The sequence below is a fragment of the Halichoeres trimaculatus genome, unplaced genomic scaffold, assembly GCF_033239565.1.
Source record: "Halichoeres trimaculatus isolate MK-OKI-2021-1 unplaced genomic scaffold, fHalTri1.1 fHalTri1_scaffold_2, whole genome shotgun sequence".
Lineage (NCBI taxonomy): Eukaryota > Metazoa > Chordata > Actinopteri > Labriformes > Labridae > Halichoeres > Halichoeres trimaculatus.
The window spans coordinates 27,892,510-27,905,765 of NW_027437180.1; positions in this window are offsets into that span (position 1 = coordinate 27,892,510).

Sequence of the window (13,256 nt, forward strand, 5' to 3'; positions counted from 1 at the left end):
CAACAGCACGTAACTAAAACTCAGGGAAGTGAGCGAAGGTAGCTTTCCCCAATCAGAAAAGCCCACAGGCGGGCCTTTTACATACATCTCACCCTATAAGCAGGCTTGGATTGAGAAGGTAAGATTTGATTGGCTTATTGGACCAAAAGTCATCAGGTACATGCCCTAGCAACAGCCTGAACTGCCCGCCCCCGTGCAGCTGATTGGTTTGACATGAATACAAACGAACTCTGATTGGCTGGGGGTAATTCTGGGCGTGGGTCAGAGTTGAACTTGGGGTGTTGTTTGGGTTGAGAATTCGATAACTTCTCAAAAGTGTGCTTTTGGATTTGGACCGTGAAGTAAACAACGGCTAACGACCACTTAGCCTTAAAGGCTATTCCATATGTGAAACAGAAACTCCCACAAGATAATGTGACATGGCAGAATTAACCACGTAGTCTGAGTATTTGTTTTTGTTTCCTGGCCTAGTCATCCTGCAAGTCCTGTATTGAGTTACAGAAAACTGAATTGGTTTATGTGGTCTGACGATAAAATTACTTGCAGCGTCTTTTGCAAGGTGTCTGAGACATCACAGTAGATCCTATGTTTCATATCCTTGAGTTATCCACCCACTAAATGTTTGAGGTTTTCTTTTTCAAGGTTTGACGTGACAGACAAACTGCAAGTGGTTAAATTTTTCGTTTATTGGCTATCTTCTAATGATGTCCATGTAATGACAATTTATTTATCTATTTTATAACTCTTTAACCCCTGAATGTCTGAAAAGTCTAACAGTGCACCTGTTTTTTTAATTGCCTCCTTTTATTAGGTTTGATCAAGGCTGTTGCATCCTGCCAGGATAACTTTATAATCTGTTCTGTTTGCAATGCCTATAAAGCTTTTCCCTTTTGCTGTTATATCAAATGTGTATCAATCTTTAGGGGGGAGAAGAGAAATACTGAAAGAATAAGCCAAATTCTTTTAGTACAGATGATGTGCAGGGAGGGGGAATGCGAGACATTCTCAAACTGGAAAAGGCCAAAGTCCAAGTGAAGTCACAAGTCAGTGGTGTAGAAGCCAAAGTCAAAGTGCAGTTGCAAGTCTTTTTCTCTTTTCTTGAATCAACAATAATTTCATCAGATCCATGACTCAGGCCTGACTAAAGTCCTTGTCATGTGACCTGAGTTGACATCAGCTCCTGCTGGGTTTTAATGCTCCGTTTTTAAAAGACAAAACCCTAACAATCAAGCCTATAATATCAGTTTTTCACAGAGAACCCTCAGCTGTGTGCTTTTTGCTGAATTGTGGTTATCTTAGCAAAGTGTCACTTTGCAAGGGTGACAGAAGAGCTATGTGTATGTCAACATGAGTACTGCAGAGCGAAACAGCTGCTCAGTGTGCATGGCAGACCACTGATATTGCTAGCAGCCAGATGTTTGTTTGTGCCTCAGCTTGTTGGAGACTTCTCAAGAAATCTCAAAAGAAGGAAGTGACTTTATGAATAATGAGCAAAAGGCCCCAGAGGACCAGAGCCACAAACATTGCTTTTGTTGTACTTCACTGTCAGTAAGTGTCACATAGGATGCTCATGGGATCCATGTATTATATTACGAGAGTTCAGACAACTTAAATTGCTACGTAAATCAGCCTTTGTGCATGAAAACAAGTTTGCAAGAGTGATGAACAAATGATACAAAATTACAGTGTGTAGAGCTGTGTGTGATAATACCAGGATGACAAGTGAAGTATAGATAGTGCTAAAAAAAATATGAACAGTACAAATATTAAACCTGTTAAAAGGCTTGAACTAACAAATGACAACCATTAAAAAGATTTAACAAAACAATGATTTCTAGTATCAAAAAGTGTTGTGAAGTAATTAAGAAGTGAACTTTATTCCAAAACTGTTGCATTTGAGTTAGCTAGATTTTTATATGTTTACTGAAAAGTAAGTAGCATTATTAATACTGTATTAATGGTTTCGATGTTGGACAAAATTGATTTCATTTAGTCCTCCTAATTAAAGCCATGCAGAAACCACATTTTATTTTGCAATTTATTGATTCATTGCTGCTGTAATGCAAATTGGATTCTGCGCATGGATTCTGTGCTGTGCCAGCTTGCTTTTGTTTGCCGTTTTAAAACCCACTTGAGAGGCAAGCTGCTCGGGAGGGATGATGAATGATCTCTCCTCCCATGCCATTTTAATTAACTACACATCAAAACAGGGGGGATATTTTTACTTTTCTATGTGTCAGTCCCTCTTAATATACTCAACAAGTTGTGTTTGAGGTGGTTTGATAGCTTTTCACAGGAGACTATTGTTTGCTTTCCTGCCTGCATGCACGGTCTGCACGGTGACGTGAGGACACAGTAAACAAGAGACCAAACTAGCCTCACTACATCCTTGTTTCAGACATCGAAGCCAGTGCACAGTCATACTGAGAATATAACTGACACACTGTTTCACAACAACTAAGTTAATGCTGTTTGCGCTGCAGCTTTTGACACTTCTTGGGGTAATTAAAGGGCAAGCTATGCCACTTCTTATCTGGCATCAAACTTGAAAAGTCTGTAGCTTATTTCAGATTAAAGCATAGTTTATGAAGCCACATAATGTGTGTTTTTTTATCTCTCTTTCAGGTTTTGGTGTGTGCATTTGTTTGACCTCATTGAGGGTCAATGCAATCTAGCAAAGCCCGTTGGAAAGTTGACCTTGACCCTACAGGGGTCTTTTATGTAAGCAAGCAGTCATCAGTGCATGCATGTTATTCTCTCAGAGGTTGTGTTGTTTTTTTAGCACCTTTTTCCTTTCCTGTGCTGCTGCAGATGCTGCAAATTAACAGTGACATTTAGCTTAGTTACAGCAGTGGCTTTGGTTAAGAAAGTGTAAAGAAAGGAATTTGTTAAAAATGCTGAAAAGGCAGATCTGAAAAAGGCAGACCCTCTCTCCACTCAGAATTTTAAAAACTTATAAAACATCATGCTGGATATAATACAGTCTGACTGTCTAGATATCAGCCTTTATCTCCTGTATCTCTGCATGTATGTTTGCAGCATGAACCAGTGTTTTTGTTGTTGATGTTTTTATTATTTTTTAACCATCCTTGCGCAACTAAATAAAATAATTCTGTATTTAACTGCTTACATTGTATCCTTTATTTATTCTTATATGTGATGATGTATTCAGAAATAAGTATTGTGGTTTTTCATTCAGTTATTATTCATTCATTCATTTATTTTATTAATATGTCATTTGAAGGGCAATTTGATTTGCAGCAGAATCACATTTAGACATGAAAACATAGAAAACATGTAGGATAATATGAGCAGAATAGACATTGGTGCATAGTAAGTTCCATTACAGGAAAGTAGATTAAGGCATCCTGGTGCGTTTTATGTCATCAGGTCAAAAATGGAAACAGCAGTGATGACCAGATATGTCCTAAAGTGTTCCTTGCACTACAGATATTCAACCACCCTTTTGCATCCTATGAAGGGAAATAGCCTTTGTCCCTCCCGCTGCATGCTTCTATTTATAGACTTATCATCTGCATGCTCTCTGATCATAGTGGCTCAGGCCTTGCATCGCTCATTGCCTCGGGCCTGTCAGCCAAATGGCTACTCTGCCTCCGCTCTTTCTTTCTATTTTCCCATCCCAAGCCCCATACTTGAGAAGCATCTTAGTCCTGCACATCCCATCCCAGTAACCAAAGGCATTGTGAGGCATGGATGAAATCTTTCAACAGCAGTATGGGCTTGGATAATTTGGTCAAAGTATTTTAAGTATGAGTGGGAAATATCTCTTGATTATGATTTTGTGATTTTGGCATCGAGAGTTGGATTCTTCTTTTTTCAATGCAGTTTATGCAGAATTGCTTAGTGCAAAACAAAAACGCTCCCCTGGATTCTCTCCACTTTTATTTATGAGTATTTGTTTTTTTTTCATGAGAGTAATACTATATCCATTTGTGGGGATCTACTTTCTTGGTCTTACATCTAAATACTCTGCACCCAACTGAAACTGCAGGCCTCTTCATTTAGGTTATTTTGTGTTTCATTGTCCTCTCAAAAAACATTTGAATTCCCCTTTCCCTTTGTTACAACTGAGTAATAATATAAGTTAGTATGGTTAAACATATTTACACAAACCAATACAAGGCCTCTCCTGAAACTCTACAAATGCTTTGTTTGTAAGAATTGGAGATCTAAAATGTTCACTTCTCAGTTCACAGCCCTATGCAGCCCTCATAAATTAAAAAATGCATTGCTGACATGAAAAACATGATGTTTTATTTTCCTGCATTGGTCGGTTTCCATTATGAGGCATGACACAGGAAGAAAGTATCAGCAACATATGTTCTCTGCTTCCTTAGCCTCAACAGGCCATCACTGAGCGATAATCCCTGAATGGAAATGATGTTCCAGGGAAATAAATGTGTCTACAAGGAGTCTCAGATGAGACTCTTCTGTCTTTCTTTGTACACATTTATAGACAATACAACCTAATCCTTTAATCATCCCTCAATGGTGAAAATTAGAGAATTACAGCAGAAAACAGGCAACAAAATTAAAATATGAACAATGAAGCTGGAATAATATAATTAGTGTTACTATAAGATAATATGTACAGAGCAATTTAATTTCAGAAGATATACAATCAATATACAAGTATGAAATGTGCACAGGTTAATAACATAACAAGGTAAAAAAAAAAAAAGACTATGTATAGAACAATAACACAGTGACATGGTATTGCACATGCTGATATTACACAGTAATAAAAACAAGTTATTGCACATTTTGGATTATAGAGGGTTTCAACATTAACAGGAGTGAAAAGAAGACTTACAGTATCTCTCGGTGAGACACTGGCATGCATGTGTCTCATAAACTCGTCCTCAGCAATAACAGCCTTAAGACTCAGGCGGTGCTTGGTCTTAAAAAGCAACATTAAATAGTCTGGAGCAAGTTCGGGTGATGTATGTGTGACCTCTCTGTAATTTAGACAATCACTTAGATCCAAATCTACTGATGCTGGCTCTGCTGCTATTCAAGAAAGCTAATGAGAGATGAAAGGACAGAAACTCCAAAAAACAAGGAGTTCTTCATCTTGTTGACTCTGATTGTTTACTGAGCATCTTCCTCCCATGTGTAAGCACCCTCCCTTCCATCTTGTGGGCCAAAGGTCAATCACTGAAGTCTGCTCTCCACCATCTTGGTTCCAAATGTGATCAGGATTAGGCCTGTTAATGCCTCTGTATGTTCTGGTGTTACTGTATAAAGGACAAACAACAGGCCTGGGATCAGATTATCATTAAAGGATTCAGAGCTTCTTTTAAATACAAATCAAGCTGTGCAGGTCTCGTCTGCGTTGAAATAGATGCTAAAGCCCTGAGCAGATAGAGCCAAAGCCTATTACAAGCTAAGATGAGAAACCCTGCATTCATGCTGAAACTGAAGAGAGGTCACATCTTATTAGTATCAACAGGATCTGATTGGTCTCGAGGAAGGTTTCAAGGAACATGCCATGTTCAGGAGACTATCGCTGCCCAATTATAAATGTGCTCCAGCATGTGCTATTTCACTTTTGTAATTCATCATTTCCATTCAGCCTGATGCATTAATCCATGGGTTTTCTTCTTCTAGACAATGACACAAATAGCTTTACTCACTGAAATAACACACCCCATCATCATACAATCCTCCCTACATTTACCAAACATCCTGTGTGTCATTGACGGTGACGTAGCAGAAAAATACCAGAGTGAACTGTCTGGAAATGTTCCTAAAGGGCGAGGTGGGGTGTGTACACAACAGGGGTTAAGTCTATACACCTACTTTACAACCTTACCCAAACACACCATCACATGACCAAATGTTTGCTAATACACCTCACAGCCATCCATGACAAGCGACAAATTGTAGAAATTTGCTACTTATGTTTGTCCTCTTTGGCAAATATTGGATTTAAAGATAAAAATGTGTCTCAGCAGACAAGCACAAAGAGCTGCTGTTCGTTGGCAGACCTCATTGCATCATGATTTCAAGGCAGGGTGCTGTCATGGTATAGCTGACAGTTTGAGTCTCGTCACAAAACTTCTGCAAGCCTCACACTCTTCTCTGCCCTGACGTGAAAGCTTTGAAGTTGCCAGGCTTCAAATCTCTGTTTGTAGGCGTTTCTTAATCAAAATGTGTGCATGAGACAGTCCTCTCGCACACACCTACACACCTGTCTGTGTTCAGCCTCTGACTTTTCTTTAAAACAGCATTATGCACATGATCGTCATAATTTATGGGGAAATGTTGTAACTTCTGTGTCACGTCTGTTTGAGTCGTAGTGCAGCCATGCTTATCTCAGCATATGATGAGCACATGACAGAGATATTCTGAGATCACACTTCGGTGGTTTTTAGGAGCACTCAAGGACAGACAAAATGGGTTGACAGATGAAGAATGTCTCTAAATCAGCTAAACCCTCTAAAATTTAAAGTAAATGTTAACGCAAGCTAAACCTCTGGTGTGTACAGGTTACACAGATGAAGTATGAGCAGCATTTATGAAACCATGTGTAGCAGTATTCTCACCCAGTCTCCAGCCAAGATTTGGAACACTACCACTTGACATTTTTCCTGCATCGTGAGTTTTGCTTCTTCAATTTGCACAAAGCTGACAGGACATATTTAGCACTGTTTGTAATTTACTTGTCATCGTCACAGCAGCGTGTTGTGCATCTGTGCAAATGCATAAAAAACCCTGCGAATGCTTTTTTACCTCCCTGTCCAACCGTGCACCGTCCCATCTGTGCCCCCACCTGCATTCTGTATCTGTTCACTCCTGCATGTGGAGTAGACGGCTGTTCACTCAGCAAGAGGTTGAAAGGTGGGAAACTATTTGATTATCTTACGTCTCCGTCTTGTGGTCTAACCTCTTTTGTTGCACTTGAGATACTCCTGAAGTGTTTTCTGCCTGTGGCGTTGGTCAACTGGCCTCTTTCCAGGTTGTTCAGGTTCCTCACTTCCTCTGCCTTTATGGCATCGGTGCAAGAGTGGGACAATTTCGCCTCAGTCCTCCTGTGCTCCCATGATGATACCATGTTGCAGTGGCATATGTCCTCCACAGGAACAGGAAAGTCAAGGGATACTGAAGCATGACTGCACAGTGCTGATGCATTTAAATGTCAGGAGTGTAGACATAAAGAGAAGTCCTTAAACCAGTCAGCCGTTCTTGGTTTTTTAACTCATCATGTTTTTAAACTTTAATGTTGGATCAATACTGATGAACCACTAAGAAAAGTATTAGCAGGCTGAAACCCAGACACAAACACCACGAGAAAAAACCCACTCAGACCCAAGTTGGTCTAAGAGGGGGCAGGGATGTGTGCATGTGTTTCAATGGGCTCAAATAAAACAACCATATCTGTGACCATGGCAACTGGTGAACTTGAGCTAATTCATACTCTCAAACAGCGGGTCTCTAACAACAAACATCCTCTCTATAAATATGCAAACCAGGCCTATCTGCTCTTGTGGGTGGGCAGCAGAGGAAGATGGTGACAGACCACCCACCAGTGGACGCGATTCTCCTCTGATAAAGGATGAATATTGGAGAAAGAAAGCCCTCGCTATATGAAACGAGAAGCAGAAGAGTAGCTTCAGTCCTGGTTTAGACTGATACCCTGCTGAGAGTCCTCGTCAGGATGTCTGGATTTACAAGTCCCTGGTGTGCCATTGCTTGTAACCTTTGTGACTTGTTTAGTGTGCTTCCTTGCATTCAGTTGCACTGATACTCCACCCGAAATCTGTATTTTGAGGATCACAGCATGAGGGGCTTGAAAGGCACAGTGATATGAATCAAACTGTTTTCAAAGTTCAGAGAAACATTTGTCTGCTGCTCAACAACGTACACTGCACACAAACCAAAACTGAAAAGTATGTCAATTTGAGGTTTGAGAGGAGTTTTGAGTTTTACAGTTGGATTTTTTGCTAACGTAGGTAAGTGAACTGCCTACACCTCTAATGGGCTCAAAATTTGCGCCAGCATTTGTGTTTGCAAGTACATCTACAACACCAGAAAAAGAGTGTTACTACACATCTGTACACAAACCACACTTTAAAAATACAAAAATGTAGGTGATTTAGTAAGTTCAGCCTGTCTAAATGTTAATTTACCTACTTTAAGCTTTCAAATGACTTCAAATGCTCTCCAGTCATCAAAAACGTTTGATAGGCTTTGCATTCGGTGTTTGATGGAACTGTTATATAATGAGCATGCACATTCCACACAAAAATGCCCCTGCCTAGCCAGGGAATCACACCAGAAACCTTCATGTTGTGAGGCATTTGTGTGTAACAATGCCTCAAGATGTACAAAAAAAAGGGAAAAAAAAAAAAGGAAAACTGTCTGATAATGTAACAAAGTTCTAAAACCCAAAATGTAATTTTAAAAAATGTAATAAAACCCCAAATGTAATAACTGGCCATTACAGGAACAGAAAACAGCCTTCACTGACTATGTGACCATGATTTTAAGTCACTTTGTTTAGTGATTACGAGTTAATCTCCAAAAGCTTTGGTTAAAAATATAAAGTATGCACATGCCCTTGCAATAATTAAACGCACTTGTGAGGGAATACCTGCATTACATGCATGCCTGACTTAAGCCTTTCATCAGCTAGCTCACAAGTGGTTAAAAGGCACGGTAAGGACAAATGTCAGAGACAACGCACTACTGTAATTACAGCCTTCCAGTAGGCTCACACACACTCTTGGACATGTGTTTTTGAGACACCCTGCATGTGAGCCTTTGTTTATACTCTTTGTATGCTTGCACGCATACTTGCATTGTGACTCTTCTATATGTGGATGTGTGTGTTTGGGTGTCTGGGTCTGTCTGTGTGCATTATTTTGACCGTCTGGCATTTCAGGCCCACAGCTGCAAGGTTCAGGGTTTGGCTCATATCCGGCGTTGAGCTGGCAGTGGAGGGAGGGGTGTGAAAGGGTCCCAACTGTGAAGAGTCATCCTGGCTCTTTGCTTGCTGTACTCTTCCACTGCTTCGCTCTCCTCCTGTTTAACTTCACTTGTGTTTTAGGGAGGGGTCCTGTGCATTCTTGTGTCATGTAGGGATTGATATCAATGGCATTCCTTTAAAAAATAAGATATCTTTACTCACCAAAGTCTCTGACAGGTGGCGCCCTGGTTGCCCATAGCAGGTAATTACTCCAAGGTGCTTTGTGTGGATACATTTGAACGATGGTGAAAGGGCTAATCCAGACATGCTGGTGTTAGTGTCAACTCCAAGACCACCGCTGCTTTACTTCAGTGTAGGCACTTACTGACTGATTGATTTCACATATCAGCCATTGTGCAGAGCAGCAGGAGGGAAACACATTCTGCCGTTGAGCAATGTCTTCATCAAAAAACAATAGAGCAAACCACAGATATGCCCGGCTGTTTTTTTTAGAGCTTTGAGAAGAGGATGGCAATGGGCCTCTTGGGTGTTTTTTATATAGGCATCAGATGTGCAGCTACAAAGAAGCATTCATGTTAAGAAAGATAAAAGTATGTCAATGCATTTTTATTTTTCTTTATGCAAAGACATTCCTTACAGAGCAGCAACAAGCTTATCAAGATTGGATTGCTGTAATTCCAAGAGCACGTTTCATAAGAGCTGACCCAAACCCTGAGTCCACACGCAATTCCCTTATTCATCACTTTCAGGGGAGGAAAGTGGAGCAAACTGCAGGAGTTTCAGAGCAAGAGGGGAGTGAGAACAGTGAAGTTCTTGCTCAGTATGGGTCGGTGATGGCTGCTGGCCTCAGCAGACAGAGAGAATGGCCCACAAACGCACAGCTGTTTCTAATCGGTAACTCAGCACCGATGGCTGACCTACATTCTGGTGCTTGCACGTCTTTGAACCCGTGGCCCTGCCAGACTCAGGCATGGGGGAAGGTAGAGTGAATGAGGGAGAAAAACAAGAGGGAGGAGAGGCGGGAGTCAAGAGGGGCCAAAGACACAACAAGAGGAAAAGATGACAAAAGAAAGAAGGAAAAAAACAAGTCCTCGCTTCTTTTTTTTGTTTGTTTTTATGTTTAAATGGATTTTGCAGGATTAGGTCTAACACATGTTGCAGTACGTGTATGCATGTCTAATGATATAGTTTGTGGGAGCGAGAGGTCTGTGTGTGCCTGTAAATGTTTCCACAGCCCCAAAGTGCAGCTGTGCACACCTAAAAAAGAAAAAAATAATAATGGGGAAAAAAGAACTCATAAAAAAACCTGCTGACTGTCAATTTTCTGGTCCTCTGGTCGGACTGGTTATGCTTGAAAAAAGGGTCTCTTTTTCAAATTTGCTTGTCCTTGTCAACACCCTGCTGTCTATCAAACTCATGAAGTTCTGCTGTCTGCATCAGAATGAGTGCTCCCTTTCATTAAAGCCTGAGTGCATCTAGCTAGCATTCCTTGCATGCAGAGGAGGGGTACAGCCGAGTGCCAGGGGTCCCCTGGTAATGACTCATAGCAAAGATCCCTATCCACTCCCACTTGCAAACAGGACGCTTCCCTGGGTCCTGCAGAGGGAGAGTAGGGGTGGGTGTGTGTTGTAAGGGTGGAAGAAAAAAAAGAGCAAAAGAAAGGGAGGGGGAGAGTTCTGGTGCAAAAATGCAGCAAAAACAAAAACTTTCAGCCTTAACATTTTCGCACATACACACAACTGTGGAGAGAGGAAGGAACTGGAAGTGGGTCACTGTGTCTATGAGTGCAGAGGAGAAGAAAGAAAATAGAAAGCATCAGACAAGCGCGGGGGAGCAGGGAAACTAGAGTCCGTGGTGGACACACTGGGTGGAAATATGCAGCAACAAACCTGAGAAATTTAGAGGAAAAATAAAACCTGATTACTTGAGAACTGATTCATTTCCACTCAGGCGAAAAAAAACTTTTTTAAATGAGTGATATAAGCAAATGCATTTCACTATCCTTTATCCTATGGTGTTGTGTCACAAAAAGCAAAAACACTGAGCGCTGTGAAAAGATAGGATCAATAACCACTGGAAAGAAATGGGTAATTTTATATCAGTGGGGGGGTCATTGAACATGTGGAGAGAAACGTACTCTGATGGTTGAAACATTCAACAGGTTTCCTCAGCTAGTTTTGCAGATAAGCGCTATCCCCCTAGTTTATGCCTGCTCTGTTATTGTCTTTCCTGGGAGACATCTTCATGTTGTGCAATTTGTACAATGTGTGTCTCCTCACAAGCCGTTTTGGCTCGCTTTATCATGTTTGATACCTGGAGATCGTTGAGGTTGTTTTGATTTGAAGCTATAGGCAACTTCACTTTACCTGACCAACTGTTCTTGTTAATTTCCTATTATTTACAGTTTAATACTTTTCATTTCTAAAGTGCTTTTCTAAACACCCAATGATGCTTTGGAGAGGATAAAAACATCATGTAAAATAGCACACAATTATGAAAATTAAAATTAAAAAATTGTCATTTTGTCCTTCTGTTTCATCCCTTCCCTGTTGCTGCCTTGTTTGGCACTGCAGATGACAGGATTTAAAAATCCTAAAACCAAATTCTGTCATCTGAAGACAGATGTAGAGCTGACAATTGTCCAGAATAGCAGAGTGTACTTGACTGAGCTTCTTTACTTTCCAGTTCCTCATGGCACTTGATGGGGCTGATCCAAGTAATAATGAGAATGAGCCAGAACCTGTGTACTCCACATGGAAAAGGTCTCACCCAGGTTTTAAAGCCAAGACTTTCTGGAAACAGTTTGTACCATCAAACCATTTGCCTGTTTTGCAGTGTTAGCCTGGTTCAGTTCTAACACTTTCCCACACATAATGGCAAGTTGAAAGATGATCGAGACTGGGATTGACGAGAAGGCAAACTACTTCTGCCTCCTGGAGAGAGCCCCCGTCTGGGATTTGAACCTTTGACCAAGCTCAATTTGAGACATTAGCCCAAATTGCTGCACGTCAGTCTTGTCTCACTGTGTCTATGTGTTTAGGTGTATTTATTTTTCACTCAGTTATTACAGTTCAAAAACATGTTACCAGCTGAAGGGGGGGGGGGGGGGGGGGACAAAATATGCAAGCTCAGCAAGGCAAGGCCTAAGCCGAGATTTGAACCATGAACCATTTTTCTGTCAGGCAGTCCTAATCATCACCCAACAGTTCTGCCATCTTGAGCTTAAGTGTTGTAGAATAGAACTTTGTCAAGTACAATGAAATTGAAGTCACAGCAGCATTTAAGAAAACAAAAGTAAGAAAGTGTATAGAAAGTGCAAAAAGGTCCATAAGAAAATAGATGATGACAGCTTGTCCATCAATGGCGTTGGTGTCTGATGTTAGCTCTGTTAGCCATGTCTGTGAATAGCATGATGCTACTCTGCCCTCTGGTATTCTCTCTGTTGCTGGGTAAGCACGGCTAGCTCGTCCATCTTATTGGAGATAGATGTTACGTTCCCAATCGATGTCGTCACTCCGTAGGTCACACCTGAGAACCAGCACGCCGTCTTCACCTCCTTCTCCTCCTTCTCCTCCTTCTCCTCACCTTGTGGGAAGACATCAGGCCTTACACCAGTTAGCATTGACATGCTACAGGCTGCTAACAGCTGAGTTCACATGTAAACAATGCAGCCATGGTTACACGAAGGATCTCCAGGCAAACACAGGAGAAAAAGTAGTAAAAATATCGCTGAAGCCACAAAAAGTTTGGTGTCCATGACCAACAAATGAGCTATACCAAGTAATGATCCACTCCAAGTGCAAAGGTTATGAAAAAGAGACAAAAAAATTGCAAGAAACTGACAAAGAAGAGAGGGCTGCTGCAAAAGGCAGCCATAGCCAACAGGGCGGCGCCTAGCAAACAGGACTATATAGGACCATATGACTATATATTGTGGGCTATATAATGGTAATTCTAAAGTTAGACAAACCTGAGGAAAAAAAGCATTTAAGATACCTCTAAGATTTGACCACAGATCCAGCTGTGATGCATCTCCACCCCGCTACACTTATCTGCCACAGACTATTCACTTGATATTGTTTATTTGCTTCTTGTATATCAATGTTATTCAAGAACATGTTCCAGGGAACTTTGAGCAGCAGCTAAACCACTGTGTTATCACAAAGGTGTGCTGGGACATGAAGTCAGAACTAGATTGCTGTAGCTATAAATCATTTATGCTGACCACCCAACTAACATGCCACAGTACATTTCATATTATTCCCCAGAAATAGAGAAGCAATACATGTTAACCTTAATTTGT